This window comes from Dermacentor silvarum, chromosome 1 (assembly GCF_013339745.2).
Source record: "Dermacentor silvarum isolate Dsil-2018 chromosome 1, BIME_Dsil_1.4, whole genome shotgun sequence".
Taxonomy (NCBI): domain Eukaryota; kingdom Metazoa; phylum Arthropoda; class Arachnida; order Ixodida; family Ixodidae; genus Dermacentor; species Dermacentor silvarum.
The window spans coordinates 343,421,829-343,447,766 of record NC_051154.1 but is presented as its reverse complement, the minus strand read 5'-3'; positions in this window follow the sequence as shown (position 1 = coordinate 343,447,766).

The window sequence follows — 25,938 nt, the reverse complement described above, 5'->3', positions numbered from 1 at the left end:
TTAATCCATTTTGTGACCTTGCAATTACCAAATAAGTTATCAAGTTTCCAGAATAACTTAGTGTGCGATACCCGGTCAAAGGCTTTCGATAGATCAAGAAAGATAACATCAGTTTGTCCGCGGTTATTAATGGAGGTTGCGAGGTCATGGATTGTTTCAATTAGTTGCGTTGTTGTTGACCGGCCTTTTCTAAACTCATGTTGATTTTCACATAGAAGTTTGTTGTCGTCTGTGAACTGCATAATGTGTTTAAGTATGATATGTTCAAATATTTTGCAGACAGTACAAGTTAAGGAAACTGGACGATAGTTAGAGGGATTTGTAGCATCTCCAGATTTATGGATCGGTATAATCTTAGCAGTTTTCCGGTCACGCGGTAACTCACCAGTGTTCATAGAATTTTGATATACAAGTGAAAGGTATTTGGCTATCCAATCGGCGTATCTTTCCAGAAAAGTATTCGGAATGCCATCAGGTCCACTGGATTTTTTCGCATCAATGTTAAAAAGCAGTGAAAAGATCCCTGGTTCCGTAATAATTATCTCACCCATTGGTTCCCTTCTAGTCCCTTCATCAATTCCTATTGGCAGTAAAACACCATTATCAATAGTAAAAACACAGTTGAAATAGTCATTAAACGTTTTCACTTTCTTTAAAGCTTCAGTGTGAGGTAGGTTGTTTTCTTTATGAGTTCAGGAGTTCAAATATCGCCAGAATTTATGAGGAGCCGTTTTGATAAAGTTATTTAAAGTAACATTAAGGTATCTATCTTTAGCTGCTCTTATATTTGCTTTTAGAGAATGGGAGAGCTTGCGGATTAGTTCAGTTAAGTGGAATTCGTCAGACTTATTTTTAGCTTTTCTTAGCCTTGTAACCCTACGTTTCATGTGTATTATATCACGAGTTATCCACGGGTTCTTTTTATGCACTGTCTTTTTCCTTAAGGGTACAAATGATGTCAAACAGTTTTGAACAATGTTCTTAAAAGATAGCCATAAGTCATCTGCTCGAACTGTATCATTTTGGTAATCATTAAGAAAAGCCGAATAACAGTTTTCAAGGAAATCAATAGTGCTGAAGTCATGAGCATTTGACCAGTCGGGAAAAGGGGATCCTGGGGGTTGAGCCGATGCCGAGTGCTTGGACCTTTACGGCCCCTCGGCGGAGGCAACACACCTCTTTGGCCTCGGCTTCACGTAGACGGCACCCCCGGACTGACCCACCCGGGGGAAATCGGTAGTTGCCTTTTCCTGTCTCTCTCTCCCTCCAACCTTCGTCTTTCTCTCTCACTTTCCATCTCTCCTGTCTTCTCTTCACTTCGTTTTACTTCTAATTTTCCAGGCAGCAAGGGTTAACCTGGTGTAGTTTATCCAGCCTTGGGTCTATTATATTAGGTTATAGTGGCTATGTACAGCTGGCGTCTTCGTTGCCTTCGGGTTTCGTAGCGTCCCCATGTTGGGCTCGGTGGTGGGTGGCTGGCATAGCTACCGAAATTATAGTTCCCTTTATGGCTCTTTCGTCATTTCCCCGACTCCCTGATCGCCCTCATAAACAAAGGCGCACCGAAGATATCTTTCAATTCCTTGGTAACAAATTGCAAAATTTCCCCCGATTCCATGTTATTCATTCTGATAACTCTGAAAAGACGATGAGAATGATTTCACCCTTCCTCGTGTCAAAGTGTCTCACCGAAACTCTTGGGGCAGGCTACAAGGCATCAAAAATGGCTAGTGGAGACCTCCTTTTGGAACTCCGCGATACGAAACAGCACGAAAAGCTTCTAAACCTAGTGTCATTTGGGGAAATCCCGGTGACAATATCCCCGCACCGAACTATGAACACCAGTCGTGGCATTGTCTCCGACGATGACCTGATGCATCTGGCAGAAGCTGAACTGTTGGAAGGCTGGAGCGAGCAAAACGTGATCAATGTTAAACGAATTATGCTAAGGCGGGACGGCAAGGAGATCAAAACCAAGCATCTAGTACTTACTTTTGGATCAAGTATCCTGCCCGAGACAATCGAGGCGGGCTATGTAAAGCTACGGGTCAGACCCTATATTCCAAATCCTCTTCATTGCTTCAAGTGCCAGCGTTTCGGCCACAGTTCCCAGAACTGCCGAGGCCGACAGACATGTGCTAAATGTAGTTCCAATGACCATGCCTCTGAAACGTGCGAAAACACACCACACTGCGTCAACTGTGATGGCGAGCATGCCGCATACTCGCGGTCATGCCCGTCTTGGAAGAAAGAAAAAGAAGTCATCACGATCAAAGTAAAGGAAAATATAACTTTCAAAGAGGCTCGCAGGCGGGTTTCATACCTGCCTAAAGTCAGTTTTGCCGAGGTGGCGCGTCAGGGGGCAGCGCCACAGCGGCATCCGGCAGCTGTCCGGCCCACACAAGGTGAGCCGGCGGTGACGCCATCCGCCCCCTCGGTGGCTGCGGCCAACGCTGCTCCGCCGCCCCAGAAGAAGGGGCCATCGACCTCCGGGCTGGTGGCCTCAAGGGCCTCGTCCCTCGAGACGAGGCCTTCACGTCAAGCCAACCGCTCGCAAGAGCGCGTGTCCAGCGCCTCGCAAGAGGCGATGGACACAACAACCGGCCAGACGGCGCCGCCAGCGCCTAAGGAGCGGCGGGAATCCCTTGACCGCTCCAGAAAAGAGAAACCTCGCGTCACGGCGCCTGGAAAGGGCACCGTGAGCTAGTCTTCATCTTCTGAACACACAGCACAAACACTTTCTTCATTATGGAAACACAAATATTACAATGGAATGTTAGAGGACTTATTCACAACCTCGACGATATAAGAGAACTCCTACACAAACACAATCCTAAGTTGCTGTGTGTTCAAGAGACACATCTGAAACCCACAAACACAAACTTCCTTCGTCAATACACCATCTTTCGAAAAGACCGCAATGAGGCTAACGCCTTGTCCGGCGGTGTAGCAATAATAGCAGATAAGTCTGTAGCTTGCCAACATGCAGCCCTCCAGACGCCCCTTGAGGCAGTGTCAGTTCGGGCCATTCTGTTTAACAGACTAGTAACTGTCTGTTCCATTTATGTCCCCCCCAATCATCGCCTTGAAAAAACAGACTTTTATAACCTCATTGACCAGCTTCCCGAACCTTACATCCTCGTGGGAGATTTTAATGCTCACAACACGTTATGGGGAGACTCGCGATGTGACGCGAGAGGTCGTCTCATTGAAAATTTTCTTCTGACCTCTGGTGCCTGTCTTTTTAATAAGAAGGAGCCCACGTATTACAACGCCCAACACGATTCGTATTCATCGATAGACCTTGCACTTGGATCCGCTTCCCTTCTGCCTGACCTTGAATGGAACGTCATCAAAAATCCTTTTGGAAGTGACCACTTCCCTGTAACTTTAAACTTAATAACACAGCATGACAACCCTCCCAGTATTCCTCGATGGAAATTAGCATCTGCTGACTGGGAGCATTTTAAAGAATCAACTTATTTACCACGAGATTTTATAAACAATTTTAGTATCGACGATGCTGTTGCATATTTTACCGCTTTTATTATTGATGCTGCTGAAAAGTGTATCCCACAAACGAATGGTAGCTCACGTAAAAGACGTGTTCCCTGGTGGAACGAAGACTGTAGACAGGCGCGAAAAAGGCAAAATAAGGCATGGGGCATATTGCGTAGATCTCCAAATGCTGAAAATCTCATTCAATTTAAACAGATTAAATCGCAGGGAAGGCGGACACGACGTCACGAAAAGAGAGAAAGCTGGGTGAGGTTTATCTCGGGTATAAATTCCTACACACAGGAGGCAAAAGTGTGGAATGGCGTAAGAAAACTAAAGGGGCAACAAATTCATCCGTTGCCTCTGGTTAATGACCAAGGGAATACCTTGCAGGACCAGGCAGACTGTCTTGGGGAGCACTTTGAGCATGTGTCAAGCTCAATCCATTATTCCAAATCCTTCCTTAAATACAAACAGATAGAAGAATGCAAGCCATTTATACGCAAATGCCGACAGAACGAACCATATAACCGTCCTTTTAATATTGCCGAGTTGAGAGCTGCCTTGATCGCATGTAAGAGCTCTGGACCGGGACCCGACAGAGTCGTGTATGACATGATTAAGAACGTGCACACTGATACACAACCAACACTACTGGCGCTTCTCAACACTATTTGGGCTGCCGGATATCTTCCATCCGCATGGAAAGAAGCGATTGTGGTCCCTGTATTGAAGCAGGGTAAAGATCCTTCCTTGGCGGCAAGTTACCGTCCCATAGCTCTCACAAGTTGCCTGTGCAAGCTATTTGAAAAAATGGTTAATCGACGCCTTATACATTTCCTTGAACTGAACAAAATGCTTGATCCCTATCAGTGTGGCTTTAGAGAAGGCCGATCCACAACTGATCATCTTGTGCGCATTGAAGAAAATATCCGAGACGCATTTGTACATAAACAGTTTTTCTTATCGGTATTCCTCGATATGGAGAAGGCGTACGACACAACATGGCGTTACAGAATCCTGAGAGACTTGGCGCTAATAGGCATCCATGGCAATATGCTAAGCCTAATACAAAGCTATTTGTCCAATCGTACCTTCCGCGTCAAAATCGGGAATGTATTTTCACGCCCATTCATTCAGGAAACTGGTGTACCCCAGGGAGGCGTGCTCAGCTGCACACTGTTTATTGTTAAGATGAACACACTCCGTGCCTCATTACCACCGGCTATTTTTTATTCCGTCTACGTAGACGACATACAAATAGGCTTCAAGTCATGTAACCTCGCAGTGTGTGAGAGACAGGTACAGCAGGGCTTAAACAAGGTAACGAAGTGGGCAGACGAAAACGGGTTTAAAGTTAACCCCCACAAAAGTTCTTGTGTTCTTTTCACAAGAAAGAGAGGCCTGATTCCAGATCCCTGTGTAGAACTGCATGGACAGCAAATACCTGTGAACAAAGAACACAAGTTTCTAGGCATCATACTTCACTTTAGGCTAACTTTCATCCCCCACATAAATATCTCAAAGCAAAATGCCTAAAAACAATGAACCTCATGAAGATCTTATCTCACACATCATGGGGCAGCGACAGGAAATGTTTAATGAATCTTTACAAGAGCCTCATTCGTTCGCGACTGGATTACGGTGCTGTAGTATATAACTCTGCTGCCCCAAGTGCACTAAAGATGCTGGATCCCGTTCACCATCTAGGTATCCGCTTGGCCACCGGTGCTTTCAGAACGAGCCCTATAGAAAGCCTATATGCAGAATCGAATGAATGGTCACTTCATCTCCAGAGATCGTACATCAGCTTCACATACTTCCTCAAAGTTCACTCTGATCATGAACATCCATGTTCTCAAACCGTTAACGATTTGATGTGTACTACACTTTTCCATAATAGACCCTCTGTGAGACGGCCTTTCTCACTACGTGTGAGAGAACTTAGCGAAGAAATGGATGTCCCACTTCTCGAACATCGTTTAATGCCTCCAGGTAAGCTTTTACCACCCTGGGAGTGGCAGGTGATAGCATGTGATGTATCCTTTGTGGAGGTCACAAAGCACGCTCCTGAACTCGAAATCGCAATACATTTCCGTGAACTCCAATCGAAGTACTGTTGCCCTGAATTCTACACCGACGCGTCAAAGTCCCATGCTGGTGTATCTTACGCGGCCGTCGGTCCATCTTTCTCTGAATCAGACGTATTGAACCCTTATACAAGTATCCTCACTGCAGAAGCCTATGCAGTACTGTCTGCGATTAAACACATTAAGAAATTAAAGCTACATAAGGCAATAATATTCACGGACTCCTTAAGTGTCGTAAAGGCACTAATGTCTTTAAGGAAACACAAAAATCCTGTTTTCATTGAACTTTACTCATATTTGTGCAATATTTACTCATCTGGTAGACATGTGACAATATGCTGGGTTCCTGGTCATAGATCCATCGAAGGTAATGTGCTTGCAGACCAAATGGCCACATCAATTACATCTGAAGCTACCAATCTTAGCAGTACTATTCCCGCCACAGATCTGAAGCCTTTTTTGCGAAGGAAACTGCGAAACCACTGGCAACGCCTGTGGGAGAGTGAAACAAATAATAAACTCCACCTGATTAAGCCACAGTTAGGTTTCTGGCCCTGTACAACTAAAACACGACGAACTGATGTCCTATTCTGCCGTCTCAGAATAGGACACACATATGGTACTCACAACTTTCTGTTGACTGGTAACGAGCCTCCAACCTGTGGCCGATGTGGTCAGAGGCTGACCGTCCTCCATGTCCTCTTGGAGTGCCGGGAAGCCGAAACAGAGAGAAGGAAACACTTTCCTCTTGCATACCGCTACCATATCCCTCTCCATCCCAGTATGTTTCTTGGCAAAGAACCACTTTTTAATACCAAAGCAGTCCTAGGTTTTTTGAATGACGTGGTACTACATGTGATTAGCCCTAAATATTCGTAGCACATCCTCCCGCCAGAGGATGCTGTTGCGATAGTGCTCAGTATAGCGCATGCCTCCAGGCCTTTATGTTCAAGGGCTCTGTTGAGGCAATAGTGCTTCATGCCAATTTTCGCATCGGACATACTTTGCAAATAGTAACATTTATTTGCAATGCATATTTCATGCTCATAGCACACGCCATCAGTCATTTTCATAATCTTATTACCTGTAGATTTTATGCACTTTACAGCGACTATTTTTAGGCCCCCTTACAGCCACGTCATATCCACCACTCGTAATTCATCGCTTCAATTCAAACTCATTAACACTGGCCTGACGCTCTTTGCCATTATTGGCCCTTGTGCCATTAAACCCCATATATCATCATTTGACCAGTCTAAAACATTCGTGAAATGCTCATCCTTACGCTTTGGTGAGTGCAATAACATAGAACATTTAGTTGCTTTATGGTCTCATACGCTGTCCAATACTTCCCACGTGGCACTGTCTGAAAGGACATTGTCACTTATAAATATCAAATTCAGAATACTGCAGCTTGTGGAAGATACACGAGTGGGTTGTCAAATTATCTGTCGTAAACCGAAGTTGAATGCTATCTCGAGCAGTGTTTCTGCAGAGGCTACTTCTGTGTGCCCACTGCAATTTGAATTCCAGTCTATGTCAGGAAGATTGTAATCTCCAGTAAGATTGATTTGTTCTGCGTTTTTAAGATGAATTTGCATATATTCGGACAAAGCTTGTAACCCATCTACTCCTGAGTTAGGTGCTCGATACAATGTTCCAACCACAGCAGATAAGTTTGCCTTCTTAATCTTACACCAAAGTGCCTCGGTGACGTCGATTTGTGGTAGGGGCATTACCTGAATGTCATCCTTCACTAAAATTGCAACTCCGCCGCCATGTGTACTTCTGTCGCTGCGTAGTACTACGTAGCCTGGTGGAAAGATATTGCTGTTTGATATAAGTGGGGAGAGCCATGTTTCGGTGATAGTGACGACATCAGGACTATGCTCAAGAAGGAATGCTTCCAGTTCGACCACCTTGTTTACGACACTTCTGGCATTGATATTAATGACGGCAAAGTTACCATATGACTGGTAGGGTGAGTGGTTACGTGCTTTGCTTAGTTTTTTGTGACTGCTACTCTGGTGTTCGTATCCTCATCCCAAGTGAATAACTGATCATTGATTTTAATTTTATCGAAATGTAGCATAACCTTTTCTTGTCTATCTCTGTTTGTCTTGCTGCTACAAAGATTTTTTCTTATGTTCCGTACTCTCATTGAAAAGTCTTCGCCGATAGATACCTTGGAGCCTTTTAGTTTCGAACAATTTCTGAGTATTTTGGATTTGTCTCTGAAGTCAACAAGCTTGAATATTACGGGTCTTGTGGTTTTTTTTGCACCGAGGCGATGAATTCTTTCGGTGCCCGATATTGTCATCCCGAGGGTGTCTCTGAAAAGTTTGCCGGTAATTTCCGCCTCGAGAGTAGCCGAAGTCTCATTTTCGGTCTCAGTAATGCCAAATACTATTAAATTTGACCGCCTGCTTCTGTTCTCAAGTTCATCTATTTGTCTAGCCATGCGATTGATGCTGTGTTCCAGTGACGATACCTTTTCTTCAGCAGAAATTATCCTATCTTCTAGAAGTGCAAGCTTGTCGAGCTTAGCATGTACAGCTGTTAAGGATTCATTGGTTATCTTGTTTTCTTCTTTGATTGTATTTAGGTCACAGGCAACATTTCGAATCTCTGCCAAGATCGCCTGCGTGTCAGGTCCAGGGTTGCTCTCGACATCGCCATCTACTAGCAGTAGCAGTTTTAAAAATGCGAAACGACAGTTAACTATAAAACACATTGACCGAGGGCACGGCAGCACCAGGAGAAACAGGTCATTACTGTGATATCATTTTACAAAATATTTTCTCACCTGGAGAAGAAAAACGAAGGGGGTTTGAGGACCACATGTTCGTTGCGGTGCCGCCGTGCCCAATGCCGGAACCTTGCAAACTGTTCGCTTTATAAGCGCCAGTAGTCGATGACGTCACCAAGCCTGGTATCACGGTATGATAGCTGTCCAGTTGATATGCCCATGTGTCGGCAAACAGATCGGGCCATGGAACGTCATAGAATTCCGTGCGTGTACTTCCTTTGATGGTTCGTTCGGGAAGTTGCGAAACGTGCTGCTTGCTCTGGGTCACTAGCAGGATTGCCGGTATTGCCTGAAGAAAAACGAAGGGGTTTGAGGACCACATGTTTGTTGAGGTGCCGCCGTGCCCAATGCCAGAACCTTGCAAGCTGTTCTCTTTATAAGCGTCAGTAGTCGATGACGTCACCAAGCCTGGTATCACGGCATGATAGCTGTCCAGTTGATATGCCGGTGTGTCAGCAAACAGATCGGCCCATGGAACGTCGTAGAATTCCGTGCTTGTACTTCCTTCGATGGTTCGGGAAGTTGCAAAACGTGCTGCTTGCTCTGGGTCGCTAGCAGGATTGCCGGTATTGCCTGGAGAAGAAAAACGAAGGAGTTTGAGGACCACATGTTCGTTGCGGTGCCGCCGTGCCCAATGCCGGAACCTTGCAAACTGTTCGCTTTATAAGCGCCAGTAGTCGATGACGTCACCAAGCCTGGTATCACTGTATGATAGCTGTCCAGTTGATATGCCGGTGTGTCAGCAAACAGATCGGCCCATGGAACGTCGTAGAATTCCGTGCTTGTACTTTCTTCGATGGTTTGTTCGGGAAGGTATATCCAATATACCTGTCTCTTCTTTGGCATTTATTTCTTCATTTATTTATTGTTTGTTTACTGATTTATTTATTTATTATATACCGCAGGCCCTTGTGTAAGGGCCCAAGCCTGAGGGACATAAGATTTGTGCAAAATCCAAAGGGGAAAATATACATAAATACCTAAAAGGACAATAAGTTGGAGCAATGGAACAATTCAGTAAAGAGGATAAGACACTGCCAAGCAAATAAAAATCTGAACATGAAAAGAACTGGGTAAATGTGCAACAAAATTATATAACTTAAACAAGGTATCTATAAAAAAGAAGAAACAAATTCAGCCACTTCTTGCACAATGTCATCAGGGCTACTTAAATTTGTCGCAGGTAAGTTGTTCCAATCTGTTACTGTGTGTAGATTTATTTCAAAAAGTTAGTTCTAGTGATATAAAGATTCATTGTGTTGATGCCTTGTAAACAAAAATTCTCTCTGACATTCGTGAGGTACTGACACAATGAATTGCATGTTGTTCTTCTGAGCACAAATAGACATGTGAGGAACATTAAAGTAGCAAGAAGAATGTTGTCAGTATACACTTGCACACCGCCGTATTGTAGTTATTTGCACCGTGCAGAAGTAATGAAAATTGGTTCTCGGCATGCCTCTGTGAGGATGCGTGCCGACATGTTTTGTGTGCCTTAATGCGCTGCACAACATGCACTTTGAAACATGTTTTGGCGCTAGTCTAACATGCCGACGTGCTCCCTGGTCAGTCCTCGGGGGCACCCTTGTACCTGGAACGGTCGCGCACTGAACACGGCTCGGACCCGCTCCCTTAGCTGGAGCATCTACGAGCACGGGTACTCTCAACTTTGCTGCCCCGATGCCCAGTGCACGAGCCAACACATCCACTATTGCCACCACCTCACGTGACCCCAACGATTGCTAATCTTCAGATTACATGCTCCTTACCACCGGAATACATATATCCCTCCAGGCCCAGCGCGGCCTTCAATGGGCTTCGCAACACCACAGCTATGGTCACGGCCACTTACCTGCAACGCCTTTTCGTCTTGCAGGTATATAATCAATATTAACTCTATGCACCACGTCGCACTCGTTATGCGGCGCTTCTGGTGTTGCCAAGCCCACAGTGTTGTTTTAATGTTGCAATTGCTTGTGCGCATGTCATCAAATAGATGTTAGCATTATCAGGCGACATAGAATTAAACCCAGGTCCCACCACCCGTTCTAACGAGACGCAAACATCATGCGACGTATTTACAGCACTCTGCGAAATCCAGTCTAGTCAAACTTCCATGCTGCAAGAACTTAAATCCATCCAGCGCAAGCTATCGCAGAATGACAGTGCTATCAAAAAGATTAACGACCGGCTAACTGAAATAGAAAATGACTGCAAATCGATAGTGGGTATAAAATAACAAATTGACGATATCCAAGTTCTTTGTGACCAAAACGCGAAAGATATAGTAACAATCAGAGCAAAATTGGACGACTCAGAAGACCAAGCACGCCAGTCAAACTTAGTATTTTTGGGTTTTTCACACAAAGAGCGTGAAACATGGTCCGAATCTGAAGCCTGAGTATTACAATTTTGCAGTAAAGAACTAAACGTAACAATTGATTTATTGGATATCGAAAGAGCCCATCGGCTAGGGAAGTAAAAAACAAACACAAACAGACCAATGATTGTTAAATTTCCGCATTTTAAAATTAAACAGAAAATTCTATCCAATGCCTATAAACTGAAGGGTTCCCAGTATCGAATCTCGGAAGATTACTCACCCAGCACACTTAAAGCAAGAAAGAATCTCGCTATGCTCGGCAAGGCCCAACAGCAATTCTTTAAACTACTACACGACAAACTCATCATTGGTAGCAACACCTATACTTACGACCACAACGCAGAAAAGGTTGTTCCTCGCACTTTAAACACATAGGCCCCAGCAGTATTAATCCAAGAAGGAAATCATTTTCGTTCCTATATACAAACATAAGAAGCATTCTCCCTAAAGTAGATGCTCTTCAAAACCTAGTTAACACAACAGAATTAGATCTGTTCGCAGTCACTGAAACATGGCTTAACCCTACTATGACCGACTCGGAGATACATTTTTTCCCGGATTTCAATATTTTCCGACGTGACCGCACTAACAGACGTGGTGGTGGCGTAGTAATAGGCAGTCATAAAAGTCTTCAGTGCACCGAAATTAAGACAACCTCGTGTTTGGAAATTATGTTCGTTCTCTGCAATGCTTCCTATCCCCCCACGATAATTTCAGTTTTTTATCGCCACCCCTGGTAGTGACCCCCTTTTTGTCCCCGAATTCCACGAGGCCGTTCGCTTTCTAGCCGAATCTTATCGACATCTTCCGATACTGCTGTTCGGCGACTTTAATTTTCCGGAAATATCCTGGACTAACCTAGCATAGGTAGCCTTCAAAAATGGTATCGAGAGCGATTTCATCAACTCATGCCTAACTTTTGGACTAACGCGACTCATCAATGAACCCATACGCTACAGCGACAATTCTTCTAATATTCTAGATCTTATTCTTGCCTCTGATCCCAACAGGGTATCAAAAATGATGTTTTTACCAGGGCTCAGTGATCATTCAGTAATTCATGCATCTTACTCCTGTAAACTCTCAGATCCTACAATCCCACAAAGATAACTAAAACAATAGCATTGTACGATAAGGGGAATTATTCTGCTATAAACTCTGAGCTTAAAGAATTTGCTACTTCTTTTCTAACTGACTTTTCAAAGCGTTCAGTCGAGACCAACTGGTTACTATTCAAAAACAAAATACTAGACCTGTTCTCTAAGCATGTGCCCAACATTATCGTAACCGAAAAAATGTCATCCCCATGGTTCAATGTCAGACTGAAGCGACTAAACAATAAAAAGAAAAGGCTTTTTCGTTCCGCAAAACGCTCTAATGACGCATATGCGTGGAGTAGCTACTATGCCATAGAAAAAAAGTTCGAAAGGCGCGCAAACAAAGAAAAACTTTTTTTTCACAGAAACTGCCCACTATGTACAAAATAACCCTAAAAAATTCTGGAACATCATTAACCCTAATCACTCCCAACCTTTAGCATTGTGCGATGGACAAAACCATCAAATTCCTGATCATGAGGCTGCCGAACAGCTTAATAACAACTTTTTTTCTTCAATGTTTACTGCCGAACCTGTCGACAATTTACCTCCCCTTTCTTATCACGACCATACCGTGATGCCCGACATCACATTTTGTCCGAATGGCATTGAAAAACTGACTCCTTAAAACACTCATCCTCATGCGGCGGGGGTGGTATCAATGCGAAAATGCTGAAAAACACGAAATGGATACTATTGTTATACTCTGCCATATTTTCCAGCTGTCACTATCAACAGTAGTGGTGCTGGTGGACTGGAAAGTGGGCAAGATTGTTCCAGTACCTAAAAAAGGTCCTCCATCTTTGTGCAGCAGTTATCACCCTATTTCATTTAGGGCAATACCTGTTCTAAACTAATGGAACATGTGATCTACTCATACATTGTTAGGTTCTTAGACTGCAATAACTTCTTTCATTCCAGTGAACACGGCTTTCGCGCAGGACTCTCATGTGACACCCAACTAGCTTTATGTTATAACAATATTAGTTCCAGCCTTGACTTAAACATACCCATTTATGCTCTCTTCTTAGACTTCGTAAAAGCATTCGACAAAGTTCTGCATCAACGGCTACTCCTAAAACTTTCTCGACTAAACATTAATACACCTGTATTGAATTGTATTCGCAGTTTTCTCACTAATCAACAACAGTTAGTCTATGCTAATACCCACTCATCTAACCGATCCCCCATAATCTCTGGTGTGCCACAAGGCACTGTACTTGGACCCCTACTTTTTCTTATTTATATTAATGACCTCCCAGCTAATATCTCTTCTACCATTCGTCTATTTGCAGATGACTGCGTCGTAAATCGTTCCATTAGAAACAACACAGATAATAATACCCTTCAAAACGACCTAAACCTTATCGAATCCTGTTGTAACACATGGTTAATGTCCCTAAATATAAAGAAAACTTCACTAATATTTTTCCACCCCAGGCCACATTACCAGCCAGCACAATATATCATTTTCGACTGTGCAATATCAGCCACTGAATCTTATAAATATCTTGGCGTAACATTTTCAAGCAATCTCTCTTGGTCTACCCACGTAGCTAACATAGCTAACTCCGCGAATCGCACTTTGGGTTTTCTTCGTAGGAACTCGAGACTCGCTCCGCCATGAGGGAAACTAATAGCTTTTCTCACGTTTGTTCGCCCTGAGTTAGAATACGCATGCTCTGTTTGGGACCCTCATCAATCTAACCTATCTAATATTCTAGAATCAGTACAAAATCGTGCAGCTCGTTTTATTTACTCAGTGTATTCTTAGCATTCCAGCGTTTCTGAGCTTAAGGCTCGTGGTCACCTCACCAACCTTGAATTGCAACATCACGTATCTAGGCTATGCCTTTACCACAAATTTTATAATGCTCCCTCCGAAGTTCCAGCTATCTTACCAGTCCATCGCTTATCCAGCCGCACCAACCATCCCAGAGTGGTTTACCCTCCCCTGGCGCAATCTACCACAGATCTTCACTTATTTTTTGTGAAGACAGCATGGGACTGGAACCATCTACCTACAACTGCTGTGCACCACTCCAATCCACATCAATTCAAGACAACACTGGAATCATTCTTTCACTGCAATTAAAACCCATCCTTCATGTAATACCCCAGCTGGGGCCTTTGAGGTATAATAAATGAAATGAAATGTCTTCTTCAACACTGGTTATTACTGGAGGTGGCCAAAGTTCAATTCTTTTAATACAAATAGTAAGACATTGAATATCAAATCGAACATCGAATAGTCAAACACAGATGCATATATTTACAGCAGGAATGTTTACTTGGGTATGATTAGGTAACACGCCATTACTAACTAGTGCAAAAAAAACAGGTAACTAACTGGGTCAAATGAACAGTTTGAAACAAGAAAATTGCCAGTTGCCATTACAAAAACTGCATGAATAGACTCTCAACGACTTTAGAGCCTGATTTCAAACAAGCTCTCCAATAAAAGTGGCAGTTGTATGACTAGCTTTCTGAAAACACTAAATATATGGCTGCCGAAGAATGATTAAAAGTTGCAGTTAAAAAGAAAAATAATGAGCAGGTGAAGGACTCATTTGCCATAGACACATGTAAAGGGGTTTGTTGCAAGGAAAACATCATTGGTCACAGCGGAAAAAATAAATCTCCAACACAGCCACTGCCAAATAGACTAAATGACTGAGCACAAGCAAGAAATACAGGTTGTCATGTAGGCTTCAGTCATGAAACTGAAAACAAAACTTGTATTACCCATTTTATTTCGGCATTGCTTCCAAAACTTTTGTCGTTGTCACACTTGTGACAATTAGCGATATACTTTGTTTAGCAGACAGAAAACAGTAACTTGACTTAAGTAGTTGTTTGTTGTGAAATATTTGGTTAGTTTTGAACATTCGAATATACCAAATTGTTTATTTTCGAATACAAATGGAATACTACACACTGTTTGTATTCATATTCGTATTCATATACAAAGCTCTGAATTGAAATTTCGTTAGTTTTAAATATTTGAATATACCAAATAGCTTATTTTTGAATATGCATTGAATACTGCACATTAACTATTCGTATTTGTATTCATATTTGAAGCTTCAACTATTCGTCCACCCCTAGTTATTACACAAATGACCCCAACTTGTGCGTGCCCCAGATTGTGCATGGGCTAGAAGCTGATAAAAATAATTGTGTCGAGAGCACTGCATTGGCCCGGGCCGACCCGAAAGCCCGGGCTGTCCAAAGCGCTTGTCGGCGGGCTCGGGCCGGGCCCGGGCTTAAAGCCGCGGGCTTGGGCTTGAGGCCGTGGGCCGGGGCCGGACTCGGGCTTGAAGCCACGGGCCCGGGCCAGACTCGGGCCCGCTCATTAAAGGGCCTAAGTAGGCCTTCGAGCACACATATCGTTATGCATTGCATGGTTCAATGCATTCTGTGCCAAGCTGAAGTGACACATGCAAGATGACTGTCATCGTCATCATCAGCCTATATTTATGTCCACTGCAGGATGAAGGCCTCTTCCTGCGATCTCCAATTAACCCTGTCTTTCGCTAGCTGATTCCAATTTGTGCCTGCGAATTTTCTAACTTCATCACATCACCTCGCCTAGTTTTCTGCCGCCCTCGACTGCGCTTCACTTCTCTTGGTATACATTCTGGAGCTCTAATGGTCCATCGGTTATCCATCCTATGCATTACACGGCCTGCCCAGCTCAATCTTTCACCTAATGTCAACTAGAATATCGGTTATCCCCATTTGTTCTCTGATCCACACTGCTCTCTTGACTGTATATCTTATCAGATGACTGTATATCTTATCAAAGAAAATAGTAAAACAGATGAAGTTCTCATTTTTAACAGTGGAGCTGTTTCAGCCGGGTGTAATGTGTCTGCGGAATCCAAAAATGTGGGCCGATCCTGGCAGCAGTGCAGAAAGGGTCCAAGCGCAATGGCACATACACCTGTGAACTAGCAAAGCTGAGCCTGGATAAGTCTAGCTAAGAATGGTGGGGACTACTTAGTCAGTCATCGATAGGCGATTGATAGCCAACCAATAGCTAGTCGATAATCGATAACTAATCAATAAATTCTGGAAAATGCTGGGGATGACTTGGTAGGGCTTAGCCTAGCCCAAATACGTGGCCAATACCTTACGATAGCCAATCAATAGCTTATCAATAATCGATCAATAGTAAATAAATTCGGATGACTTGGTAGTGCTTAGCCTAGCCCAAATATATAGCCAATATCTTGCGATAGACAATTGATAGCCAATAAATAGCTAATCGATAATCAATCAATAATAAATCAATTCCGGGAAATGCTGGGGATGACTTGGTAGTGCTTAGCCTAGCCCAAAAGCCAGGACTATCTAGGTGCCCATCAGCTCCGCTGTCTCTTTAGCATTGCGCCGCCAGTGCAAGCGACGCTAATTTTTTTCTTTTCCACAAAAACGAACATTGTTTCCGCGTAAGGAAAAATAAATTATACAAAGAACTGCTCCTAAAACCATTTCCATGTTACCGCTTTTGTGATTGCACTATTACCAGTGTCGATACTATTGCATTATTTTAGCGCTAAGCCCACTTACTTTTGTGCTTCAATGCATAAAACAGCATTTTCCTCAAAAAGTTAACTCGAACACCCATGCATTTCGTCGGACACTTTGAAAATTATGATCTCGAAACTGGTTTAGTCCTGAGAATTCATTCTGAGTGGTTACGCCTTGTGAAATTAGTGGCTATATTTCGTAGATTGAAAGACGTGCTGTGAAAGAAATAATTAAAAAGTTATTTACATAATTATGTTAATTCTTCAATTAGACATTTTGATTTCTCATGGAAGTAGTGGCTGCCTCATCGAGTAGTTTAGATCAAGGATTATAATTGGGCTATCTGCCACAGGCAATCTTTAAAAATTTGGTTCAGCTAAAATGAAACACCCTGTATATCTGCATGCTAAATGACATTGTAGAACCATATCGTACAAATCAAGGTAAGTGCATGTGCACCAGCAGAAAAATAGCAGCACAGGCAATGGGCTGGATTACTGATGTTCCCGTGGGAGAAACAAAGATTTCGGCCTTTTATTGCTTATGTACTGCAGCTGATTAAACCTCGAGAAGGTTAGGCTGACAGATACGGTAAAATCTGTAAGTAAAAATAACTTTTTTCTTACAGGTCGGGCCTGGTGATGCACATGCGGGCCCTAGCTAAGCTTAGTAATGAACGCCCGGGCCGGACCCAGGCTCAGTAACACGGACCCGGGCCGGGCCCGGGCTGGTCTTGGTCATGTACCCCCGGGCCTGGGCTGGGCTCGGGCTTTGTATTACGGGTGCGGGCTGGGCTCGTGCCTCGTAAAGCGGGCCTGGGCTGGGCTCGGGCCGAAAAATCAGGCCCGTGCTGTGCTCTAAATGTGTCTTCAGCTGCTGCTGAAGAGGTGTTCTTATTCGTTAAGGGTGTGAGAGAGTAGTAAAAAAAATAGGAAGCTTGTTGCAAATGACATCTCAATTATGCACCTCCCAAGTCGTCAGCATATGTTGTTCGAGGAGAACTGATTTTCTTCCTTTATTACCTTTTGCTATTTGTATACAAGTGGCCTTTACGGAAACCACAGCGCTCACAATTGCCTTGTGGAATTGATGCTGCAGTTTTTTTTGTGTTTGTGTGTGTATACATCAGTTGAATCTTCGTTGTCTTTAACTCTTTGCTTCCCTGGTGCTGCAATGGCAAGGTGTTGCGAGATGTCAGCCTGGAAGCCGGCGAAGGTCAAGTCGTGGCCATCTGTGGTACAAGTGGCTCGGGAAAGAGCACACAACTCAACCTGGTTGTGCACTTCTATGACCCCTGTTATGGTGAGGTGGGTTCTGTTGGCAAGGGTTAGTCGTCTTCACTTGACTGAGCTTTAGTGCCAGTGTGATACTAACTGAATGGGAGGGAATGTCAAGCTGGTGGAACTGGGATAGTGCTGAGAGAAAGTCAGTACGACTGTGAATGAGACATTAGAGCATCGCTCTATTTAATTATCATGGAAAGCTGCCGACAAGATCCTTCTATTTTACCTGCAATATTGGAAAGTTTTGCTGTGCCAAAGATTTCAGGCATAAGTATTCAGTCTTCGTTTGTATATTTCTTGCTCATTTATTGATCAACTAGCCTGCACCAAACACTTTTTCCTGCCGACAGTGTCAAGGTTTGCAGAAAGTTTGTTCCTGAATCACAAGGGTGTAAAAGAATTGCAAACGAAGAAATAGGCGTATGATACAATAAGGTTCTTTTCCTTGAAAGAACTTGACACGATTGTAGAAATGGCCATGGGAAAAATGTGTCCAGATTTCTCCTTTCATTTGCCTAACACTAGATATGTGCTCATTATGTTTGAAGCTACAATCAAGTCAAAATAGCTTGTAGTAGACTCACATTGTTAAATAACTGCTGCCTTGAAGTCATCATGAAGAAGGCAGTGACAGTTTCTGGGAGCCAGAAAAGTGTAACCTTAAAGGTTTCTACCGAGGTGCAGATATTACTGCATAATTTGTTTTTGTAAAGCTGTCAGTGTAATATGTTAAGTGAACAAGCTCTGTGGGTCTGACCTGCTTTATTTGTTTGCTGACTATAATGCTGCAGCCAATAGTACGGCCTGTAATCAACGTTTTCTCTGAACTTTCCTTTAGATTACTCTGGATGGCGTGAACTTGAGGTCTTTGAGTGTGCGGTGGCTGCATTCCGAAGTTAGCCTTGTGAGCGAGCGGACAACTTTGTTCAACTACTCCATTGCTGAGAACATCCAGTTGGCCAAGAGGAAACCACAATGACTGAAATTGTGGAGATGGCCAAGCTAGTTGGCATGCAGAAGTTCATCGTTAGCCTTCCTAAGGTAAGCACAGGCCGAATAATTATACCTGAGCTGTATTTATGATTCATTCATTCATTCATTCATTATTATTAGAACACAAAATATACAACCTGAGTATCTCGTCAGTCCGCCAAAGCAATGATGCTTTTGAGCAGGACAGGGCAGTGCTTTGGCCTGAATGACACAATTTTGTGCTTCAAACAAAGGAAACAATAGGAAAAATTAGGTACAGCAGGAAGATAAAAAAAATTATGCGTATAGATACACATTTTCTTTATGTACCAATAACACGGTCCGCAAAAGCATCAATGCTTTTATGTGGACCACTGTATAGTTTCTCTCAGCAAGGCATAGTACATGTTTTCTTTCGCTTTTCCCCATTCCTCCTTTTCCGTTATCCTCCATCGCTCGACTAATTTCCAAGTGTTGTTCCTGCACAAGCAATCACATAGGCAATTACATAATTCAGCTAAAAAATATTGTGTGTACAGCACGACCCTCCATTCTATTATATGTAGTAGTGAAATGTTTTGAAACAAAAAAAGACACGAAAAATAAACACAAAGAACACAATATCCTAATCTGTTTTATACAATATAGTTAGCGAAATATCATTGGAAAAACTCCCATCACATCGTTTTCTCTTATTATTCCCAGTCATTTGCCAGAACCATGTGGTGTACGAAATTTTTTATTTTCCTGAGTGACGATACGTTGGTGACTTCTGTTATTTTGTTAAAGTAGAATGGCAAATAAAATGCCCTCGTTCTTTTACCATAGTTCATGAATGCTATAGCCCGAACGAATGTCTCAATCTTGCGCAAATCCTGAGTTTTTACATTTTTTGTTTCAAATGTTTCATCAAAATAATGCTTCGTAACCAGTACCGAAAGAAAAAGTTGTTTAATATCAAATATTCCATGTTGTGCCATCAGCTTGCTGTGGCCAACAGCGCTGCTGTTTGTTCCGTATGTTATGTTATGCGTTATTTTCTGTATTATTCTATTTAGAATGTTTAGCCTATATGGCGAGGCCAGTCCATATGTCATAATGCCATATCTTAATACAGTTTCACCCAGAGCCTTATAGGTGAGTTTTCTTAGCGAAGATCACATACTGATCTGATTTTGTAAATAACTACGCATACTGTTTGGAGTCTGTTAGCTACATATTGTATGTGATGGATAAATGAGAAGGATTCATCAAAAATAATGCCAAGGTACTTTATTTTGGTAGCATACTGCATACTTTAGCAGGAGCATCGATTGTAGCGCTCACTATGCAAGTATAGATGTTCGGTCAGTTCTGCTTTTTTGTACGGGCTGTGGAAGCAGAATAACTGTGGTTTTTCTTTGTTCACGAATATATAGTTGTTCTCAAACAATGTCATTATTATGCATATATCTTCTTGTAGTAAAGTAACACTTTCATTAAAATTTTCATGGGGTAATATTAAAGCTGTATCATCCCCAAATTGGTATAACTTTGAGTGCAACGACAGATGGGCCAAATCATTGACATACAAATTAAAAAGCAGTGGGCCTAGCACGGATCCTTGTGGGACTCCATGCTTTATGTGAAATAAGTTGCTCTCTATATTTTGAATTCGAATGACCTGATGTCGATTTTTGAAGTAGTCTTTTAAAACCTCTATGAATGGTCCGCGGAATCCCATTTCAGCTAATTTTCCAAGGAGTACTTCGTGATCCAACATATCGAAGGCTTGGTCATCATCCTAATTTATTTTATGGCTCTCTGGTTGCTGTAGCTGAAAGTAGATTCCTGTGTTTTCTGTGCTCTTCTCTCTCCTTTTTCTATTTTTTGCTACATACGGTTCTTATTGAAATGTTAAAATTCATTAGCAATTATCTTTTTACATTATTAAATTCTTATATTTTGCATAGTTCTGTGCAGTTCTTGTGCAGACGTGTGTTAATCAATAGCTGCAGTAAACTTAGCAATAAATGGCTTGATGCGAAGTTGTTGTTTGTGTTTACTTTAGTTTTATACAATTGACTACTTCAGTTTCACATGCAGCAGTTGCAGTTTAAATGGATGAAGGTGCTTTTGCCACATTTGTACTGTTGCAGTGTCTTATTGTGATCAAAAGCCACCATTTCTCCTTTACACTGTGCTCTATTTGAAACAACAGCATATAATTTAATAGTTTTTTTTCTCTGGCTCAATTCTGTCTTTCGTAACCTTTGTACGTGCTTGTTGTGCCTATTTCTGATTATGTGTCTTGGTAGCTTTCATGTGCTTTTGCATGTGGGATCTGTAAGCATGACTGACTCCTCAAAAAAGACAACTCCATTGCTTATGTCAGCTTCTCCTTACATTGCCTGCTGTATTTCTTAACAAAACTGGCAAGTGTAGCTTTCATTTCTGCATGTATGAATCCTTTTATCTTGAGAAAAGTGTGTGATTCCATAGAACTGGAAGTTGGGTGAGTTGTTGCTCATTCATTAGTAAGCTATAAAGCATGCAAAAACAATGCACAAAATGCAAAGACTCTAAAGAAATGCTGAAAATGTGCAGCTTGACTTGGCACTAGGTTCTACGCTCAAAATCCTCTGTGACTCATTGCTATTACTACGCAGATGAGGTGATCAACTAATAATCTAGCTGTACAGAGAACTGCGTAGATGCAGCTGGCCATTTGACAATAGGTGGCGGATTCATCCTGTGGCACTTGACTATACCCGTAATTTCAACTGGGATTCATAGCGCTAAAAATAACACAAATAACACAACTCGTCCTTGTATTGTTTTTGGCGCTATGAATCCCAGTTGAAATTACAATGACCTACCAACACGCCCAAACTTCTTCCCTGCTAAAGGACTATACCTGGCATGACAGCAATTGTTACTAACATTGGCATGTCACCCACCGGGGTGGCTCAGTAAGCTAAGGCATTGTGCTGCTGAGCACAAGGTAGAGGGATCGAATCCCGGCCAAGGCGACCGCATTTTCGATGGAGGCGAAATGCAAAAGCGCCTGTGTGCTTGTGTTGTAGTGCATGTTAAAGAACCTTAGGTTGTCAAAATTAATCCGGAGCCCTCCACTACAGCGTGCCTCATAATCAGAACTGGTTTTGGCATGTAAAACCCCAGAAAGAAGAAGAACATTGGCGTGTCAATCATCAAAGCAAAACTCATGCACGTGCACACACTGGTGGCCAGGATTATCAATTACAGGCTAATACAGAATAACTGTGGTTTTTCTTTGTTCACGAATATATAGTTCTCAAACAATGTCATTATTATGCATATATCTTCTTGTAGTAAAGTAACACTTTCATTAAAATTTTCATGGGGTAATATTAAAGCTGTATCATCCCCAAATTGGTATAACTTTGAGTGCAACGACAGATGGGCCAAATCATTGACATACAAATTAAAAAGCAGTGGGCCTAGCACGGATCCTTGTGGGACTCCATGCTTTATGTGAAATAAGTTGCTCTCTATATTTTGAATTCGAATGACCTGATGTCGATTTTTGAAGTAGTCTTTTAAAACCTCTATGAATGGTCCGCGGAATCCCATTTCAGCTAATTTTCCAAGGAGTACTTCGTGATCCAACATATCGAAGGCTTGGTCATCATCCTAATTTATTTTATGGCTCTCTGGTTGCTGTAGCTGAAAGTAGATTCCTGTGTTTTCTGTGCTCTTCTCTCTCCTTTTTCTATTTTTTGCTACATACGGTTCTTATTGAAATGTTAAAATTCATTAGCAATTATCTTTTTACATTATTAAATTCTTATATTTTGCATAGTTCTGTGCAGTTCTTGTGCAGACGTGTGTTAATCAATAGCTGCAGTAAACTTAGCAATAAATGGCTTGATGCGAAGTTGTTGTTTGTGTTTACTTTAGTTTTATACAATTGACTACTTCAGTTTCACATGCAGCAGTTGCAGTTTAAATGGATGAAGGTGCTTTTGCCACATTTGTACTGTTGCAGTGTCTTATTGGGATCAAAAGCCACCATTTCTCCTTTACACTGTGCTCTATTTGAAACAACAGCATATAATTTAATAGTTTTTTTTCTCTGGCTCAATTCTGTCTTTCGTAACCTTTGTACGTGCTTGTTGTGCCTATTTCTGATTATGTGTCTTGGTAGCTTTCATGTGCTTTTGCATGTGGGATCTGTAAGCATGACTGACTCCTCAAAAAAGACAACTCCATTGCTTATGTCAGCTTCTCCTTACATTGCCTGCTGTATTTCTTAACAAAACTGGCAAGTGTAGCTTTCATTTCTGCATGTATGAATCCTTTTATCTTGAGAAAAGTGTGTGATTCCATAGAACTGGAAGTTGGGTGAGTTGTTGCTCATTCATTAGTAAGCTATAAAGCATGCAAAAACAATGCACAAAATGCAAAGACTCTAAAGAAATGCTGAAAATGTGCAGCTTGACTTGGCACTAGGTTCTACGCTCAAAATCCTCTGTGACTCATTGCTATTACTACGCAGATGAGGTGATCAACTAATAATCTAGCTGTACAGAGAACTGCGTAGATGCAGCTGGCCATTTGACAATAGGTGGCGGATTCATCCTGTGGCACTTGACTATACCCGTAATTTCAACTGGGATTCATAGCGCTAAAAAATAACACAAATAACACAACTCGTCCTTGTATTGTTTTTGGCGCTATGAATCCCAGTTGAAATTACAATGACCTACCAACACGCCCAAACTTCTTCCCTGCTAAAGGACTATACCTGGCATGACAGCAATTGTTACTAACATTGGCATGTCACCCACCGGGGTGGCTCAGTAAGCTAAGGCATTGTGCTGCTGAGCACAAGGTAGAGGGATCGAATCCCGGCCAAGGCGACCACATTTTCGATGGAGGCGAAATGCAAAAGCGCCTGTGTGCTTGTGTTGTAGTGCATGTTAAAGAACCTTAGGTTGTCAAAATTAATCCGGAGCCCTCCACTACAGCGTGCCTCATAATCAGAACTGGTTTTGGCATGTAAAACCCCAGAAAGAAGAAGAACATTGGCGTGTCAATCATCAAAGCAAAACTCATGCACGTGCACACACTGGTGGCCAGGATTATCAATTACAGGCTAATACATCTAGCGATATGGGCTTTAGTTTCGATGGCACAATAACTTTCTTTGACAGTACCAAGCCTTGCTTGTATACAACTGACAGCTTGAGATAGAGGATTTTGTGCGGGTTTCCATTTAGAAAGGGCCTTGGTTATGCATTCTGCCTCAATAGAGTACAGGAGCAGAGCATGTGTGTCTCATTTTTAATCTTCTTCCATATAGAAGCTATGTCTCATTTAATGTGGTGAAGGGTTGAGGTATCTGCGGTCTGTGTGCACAGGTGCAGTGTGATTGCAACTACACTTCAGATATTTTGAGAATGCTTTCATCAAACTCTCAGAAGCTAGCGTGCATTTGGTGTCACCTATAATTGGTATATTTGACCTGTTTATTGCAGTTATTTTTAGATCATTACAAACTTGGCCTATTTGCTATTCCAATCTGCTTGTGCAGTGTTCCTTGCACAGGCAATAATAATTTAACAATGGTAATTTAAGCATCTGGTTTATTTCTTTTTTGGTCAGGGTTACGAGACAGAGATAGGTGAGCAAGGCTGCCAGCTGAGTGAGGGGCAACGCCAGCGGTTGGGCTATCACTCGAGCAATGGTCGAGACTCCCCGGATACTGCTTCTGGACAATGCAACCGGTGCATTAGATGTGGCCTCTGAAACCCACCTTCTGCGGACCCTTGCAAAGGTGAGATAGAGAGAGCTCAAGCTTTATATGTTGCTCATCAAATTGATGAGCAGGCGGCCTCAGTCCAGGCCCCCTATGTCGGCATATATATGATGCCGGATAAGGAATACACTGCCTGGTACTCTTGCTTCTGGAGTGTGGTGGCCATAGTCAGCCACCCAAGGTTGGGGGGTGGTAATTGGGAGGTGGGATAAGGTTGTGCAGGAGGCTGAAGGTGGCATATCCATGGGATATGATAGATGTTCGGGCAGTCACCACAGTGTATGCAGGGAGGGGTATCTTCTGTGGGACCTCGGAGAAGGTCGATGAGGGCTTGGGTGAGAAGGGTGTATACTTGTGCCTTGCGGGTGATAGTGCTTTTTTGACTTAGAAATGGGTTGTAGACAGCTCATGCACATCAGCTTGCATTTCATGTGGGTGATCCTTGTAGTTAACGTTCAGGGAGGACATGCAGAAGTGATGTCTTAGATTCTAATTGCAGCTATGAGTGTGGTCTTGTGAACGCTTTGGATTTGGTAGTGATTTTAGCTGCACAATGTTTGCTTTGTCCAAGGGTTCCCTAGTGGTTCTTCAGAGGTGCTTGAGGGTTCAGTGAGTGAGCACTAAAGTCACTGTTTTGACATCTATTACACCATGTGCTTTCTGTCACAACATATGCCTGTGAGCTAGCAGTCTTAGCCATAGCCTATTCAAAAGGTAAGTACTGAATTGGTTTGGAACTTGCAGCTCACTTGATTGGAGTGCCACCAAGCCACCTGTTGACTTTGTTTGAAGGAGTGTTACAGCATATACAGGGTATCCCAGCTATCACGCAGCGTGATTTAAAAGAAGACGAACGGCGTTACGTGAAGCAAACCTAGTCCGTATTGTTTCCAGTGCAGTGGAGTAGCCGCCAGTAATTTTTCTATTACTGAGATTTAATTAGCAAATTGTAATTAATTATCTAAATCGAGAAGTACTGTCCTAATTGTCAAAGTGTCAATCAGAAAACTGTAGAGCAACATGAAAAACTCCCGATACAGCTTTCTGTTGCTCATTACGTGCTACATAAACGTGTTTTTCCAAGTGTGAAAGAAGCTCGCAAATACACGCAGAATTTCTGTGCGACTGGTCGCTCCAGGCACTTTGCGTGTATTCACAGGCTTCTTTCACGCTTGGAGAAACACGTTTATGTAGCACGTACTGAGCAACAGAAAGCTCTATCGGGAGTTTTTCATGTTACTCTACAATTTCTTGATTGACACTTTGACAATTAGGACAGTACTTCTCGAGTTAGATAATTAATTAGAATTAGGTGATTAAATCTCAGTAATGAAAAAATTATTGGCGGCTACTCCACTGCACTGGAAACAATACGCACTAGGTTTGCTTCGCGTAACGCCGTTCCTCTTTTTTTAAATCGTGCTGCGTGATAGCTGGGACACCCTGTATATTGAGCAAGACGAGAATAAGTTGAGGGCAGGAGCCAAT